Consider the following 5,034-nt stretch of genomic DNA (forward strand, 5'->3'; position numbering starts at 1 on the left):
TGACAAAACTTATGTCGAAGGAAAAACTAAATTTGAACTCAAAAGAAACGTAAAAAATAAATTTTTCATGATTTAAAAACTTAAATCAATTTACCCCTGTAATTAAATGTGTGTTGTAAATAAGTTTGATAAAGTACCAGCAGAAAGTTATTAATCGTTATTTTACCCCTGTTTTTATCCTAGTTTTTCATACTATCGTTTACAGCTCTGGGTAAAAACCGATAGACTAATTAGAGGCTTGGACACATAGAACTGGGCAAATATTTTTTTTTAATTTTTAAACATTTTACTTAAAAAAAATATTTGTTTGTTTTCTACCAATATCGGTTTAACTGTAATCATAGGGAAAAAACAGTTAAAAAAATTTTTCCCCCTGAAAAAAAGAATTTTTTGCCAACCTCAATATTTCTAAAACCTGATTCAAAAGTTTCATTTACAGATATATCGATTAAAGTCTTTAATTAAAACTTTAATTATACTATTTCAATATATTTCCTGATTTACAGGGGGACCCACACAGAATGAGACTTTGAAAGACGACTGCACGGAATTTTTTTCTTACAGTCAGGGTTCCTAATACATGCTAAAACTGGCTTATTTCTGTGCTGAATCATTTAGTAAAGCAATAAAATACTAAATTAAAGGCAAAATCCAAAAATAAAGAGTTAGGGGTCGTCTTTACAATTCTTCGTGGGTAGTCCTGTATAAAATAGAATTAAGACAAATTTTAATTTGATTTTTATTTTTCTGAAACGTTTATTTTTGTGTCCTATATAACAAAGTTGCATTTTGGGCCAGTTCTAGTATATTAGGAACAAAAAATATTAAGCATATTAGTAACAAGAAATATTATAATATTTCTTGTTACTAATATGCTTAATATTAATAAGTTTTTGTAGGAGGGATATTAAAAATATGATTTATATTTATTTGGATTAAATAATTAGATTTAGATAATCAGGGGGTTGAGCTGATTTGCATTCAGGATTCTCTATTACCAAAAGCGTAACAAAAAAGACCAACGTCATTGATTATAATATGCATATTCATATATATATTATACAAAAAATCATTGCAATCTAACTAAAATTTAGACTTAGATAAATGCAAAAGTTTTCAAAATGTTTTAAACCTCTTTGCACCCTAGGATTTCTAATTTAATATTATTTTTTTTATACATTGACATTTTATTTTAGGGTTGTCAACGCAAGTGGAATTTACGCATTGCGAGCCCTTTGATTCTGCACAATTCCGCACATTATGCACAATTCCGCGCAATACCACACAATAACGCGCAATTCTGAACAATTCCGCGCAATACTTCGCAATTAAACACAATTTTACGCAATAACGCACAATTCTACACAATTCAGCGCAATTTTGCACAATTCTGCGCAATTCTACACATAACCGCGCAATTTTGGATAATTACGCGCAACGGAAAACCGATTGGAAACCTTAGTTTAGTCTCATTTTTAATATGTTTAAAAACTGAAATAAAAAGTAAAAATGGGAACTGAAGGGGGGGGGGGATATTTTTAAAACTAAAGATGAAAAGGGGGAATATTTTCCAAAGCAATATTTTAAATGTTAACCGAAGTTAAGGTTATAAAATAGTTGCATGAAATACCAGGATAGAAAGTTTAAATTTTAAAGTTTTATCAAAAATCATTCAACTTCACTTTATTCATTTATATTTTATTTCATCCTTTACTCTCTCCTTACATTGATTCACATTAATTTTGCAGTTTTGGCTTATATTAAAAATTGTGATGGCTATTTAATGAACGTTTGGATATAAAAAAAAATCCGTATGCCAATGTCTTTATGATGAATATGCATAAAGAATAAGTTCAAACGTTAACCAAAAAATAGTTTCCAATGACATAAAATCGTATTTTAAAGGTTAAAGTAAATGTTACAAAAATGTTGCATGAAATACAAAAAAAATTTTTTTGTCATAATTTGATTTCTAAATGTTATAAATATTCTTGGCTTATGTATAAATTGGATTGATACAATTTTTTTCAGCGGTAGTTATAACACATCCTATGTTTATTTTTGACCATCTTAATTATATTAAATGCCCTAAAATTTATTATTTTTTTGATTTAAAACGTATCTGCTGACAGAAAAAGGAAAAACAAGAAAAAGCTAAAATTGTAGATTAACTCTATCCCGATTCAAAGTGATAGTATTTATTTACTTTAATCCCGATTGAACTTTAGATGGTCGGGANTCCCCTTCTTACCATACACTTTTCTCACTCTTTTTTCTTCCTTTCTTTCCTTATTTTTTTTATTTTTTCATGGACCCCCCCCCTTACCCTTCTTAACATTAAAACATTCCACCTTCCCTTCTGAACCTTGATATCTCCTCACTTTCCCTTATATACATTGATACCTTGATTCCACCTTTCCGTATAAACCTTGATACCTCACAACATTCCCTTCTGAACCTTAATACCTCCCTACCTTTCCCTCTGGAACTTGATACATCCCCACCTTCTCTTATAAACCTTGATACCTCTCTCCGCACCTTCCCTTCTATACCTTGAAACCTTGATCCCACCGTCCCTTCCAAACCTTGATTCCTCCCGACCTTTCTTTCTGAACCTTAATACCTCCCTACCTTCCCTTCTGAATCTTGATACCTCCCCACCTTCCCTTCCAAACCTTGATTCCCCCCGACCGTACTTTCTGAACCTTAATACCTCCTTACCTTCCCTTCCAAACCTTGATTCCTCCCTACCTTTTCTTCTGAAACGTGATACCTCCCCACCTTCTCTTCTGAACCTTGCTACCTCTCTCCGCACCTTTCCTTCTATACCCTGAAACCTCCCCACCTTCCCTTCCAAACCTTGATTCCTCCGACCTTACTTTCTTAACCTTGATACATTCCTACCTTCCCTTTCGAACCTTGATACCTCCCGACCTTCCCTTCTGAACCTTAATACATTCCTACCTTCCCTTTCGAACCTTGATTCCTCCCTTCACCTTTCCCTCTGGAACTTGATACATCCCCACCTTCTCTTATAAACCTTGATACCTCTCTCCGCACCTTCCCTTCTATACCTTGAAACCTTGATCCCACCGTCCCTTCCAAACCTTGATTCCTCCCGACCTTTCTTTCTGAACCTTAATACCTCCCTACCTTCCCTTCTGAATCTTGATACCTCCCCACCTTCCCTTCCAAACCTTGATTCCCCCCGACCGTACTTTCTGAACCTTAATACCTCCTTACCTTCCCTTCCAAACCTTGATTCCTCCCTACCTTTTCTTCTGAAACGTGATACCTCCCCACCTTCTCTTCTGAACCTTGCTACCTCTCTCCGCACCTTTCCTTCTATACCCTGAAACCTCCCCACCTTCCCTTCCAAACCTTGATTCCTCCGACCTTACTTTCTTAACCTTGATACATTCCTACCTTCCCTTTCGAACCTTGATACCTCCCGACCTTCCCTTCTGAACCTTAATACATTCCTACCTTCCCTTTCGAACCTTGATTCCTCCCTTCCTTCCCTATTGAACCTTAATACATCCCTACCTTCCCTTCTGAACCTTAAGACCTTCTTACCTCCCCTTCTAAACCTTGATACCTCCCACCATCCCTTCTAAACCTTGATACCTCCCACCATCCCTTCTTAACCTTGATACCTCCCCACCTTTCCTTTTGAACCATTCCTACCTTCCATTTATAACCTTGATACCTCTCTTCCTTTCCTTCTGAACCTTAATACATTCTTAGCTTCCCTTTATAACCTTGATACCTCACTTCCTTCCCTTCTGAACCTTAATACATCCCTACCTTCCCTTTCGAACCTTGGTACCTCCCTACCTTCCCTTCTGAACCTTAATACATCCCTACCTTCCCTTCTGAACCTTAATACATCACATCCCCACCTTCACTTCTTTCATGCATATATAAATCTCACAAAATCATCCTTCCAGAAATTTTTTCTTTCCCCTCCCCTCCTTATTTTCCCTTACCATCCTTGTTTCCCCCACTCGTACTTATTTTCCCTTCCCCTCCTTATTTTCCCCTCCCATCCTTATTTTCCCCCTCCTCTCCTTATTTTCCCCTCCCGTCTATATCTTCACATTTTTATATTTAATATTTTTTTCTCATCTATAGTATTGAATATACGCTGATCCTGTAATCTCTGTCTTATAAATTAATCCTCTTCCACTGAGTAATGAATCCAAATCTCTTATGGAGTCACTTTCTCCCATCATACAATCCCAATTTTTATTAAGTACATACTACGTAATTTTGATGATCCAACAAAAATTATAAAAAAAATACATTTAAAGAGGCTGTATTGTCTGTCTATTTTCAAGTGACCCCTACTTTATTGAGTTGTATGTCCGATGCTCAATGGTAACCTTTAAAACGTGTGTCTACTATCCAGGATGATCAAGCTATCCTGATTTGTCTTGCTTAAAGATTATACTAAAATTCGAAACTATTTAAGATATGAGTTGTGAATCAGACATGCCACACGATAAATGAAGGATCCATTAAAAATACAAGCCACTTTAAGACTGGTGAAAAGAAACAACACTTTTTGAGTTTAAAGGGACAGACCGGCTATGTAATGTAGTAGAACTGAGTATGCAGTGCAGTGGTGAGGAAAACTTCTTTCGGATTCATTTGAGACATATTGAACTTTTTAAAGATCTGAAATCCTGAGTTTAAGCGCAAAGTCGACGTTCAAAACTCCTACTTTGTGGATGGATACGTTTTTAGAATTAGTTTTTTTAAATTATTAAATAACGATGACATAAAATGTTAAAAAAAAATTCTACAGTAAACTAATTAAGATTGGTGAAGAGAAACAATGTTCAACACTTTTTGACTTTAAGTTCAATAGAAGTTCATCGATCAACATATTTTTGAGTTTAAGTTCAATAGAAGTTCAACGATCAACATATTTTTGAGTTTAAGTTCAAAAGAAGTTCATCGAGCAACATATTTTTGAGTTTAAGTTCAATAGAAGTTCATCGATCAACATATTTTTGAGTTTAAGTTCAA

Source organism: Eurytemora carolleeae, unplaced genomic scaffold (assembly GCF_000591075.1).
Source record: "Eurytemora carolleeae unplaced genomic scaffold, Eaff_2.0 scaffold839, whole genome shotgun sequence".
Lineage (NCBI taxonomy): Eukaryota > Metazoa > Arthropoda > Copepoda > Calanoida > Temoridae > Eurytemora > Eurytemora carolleeae.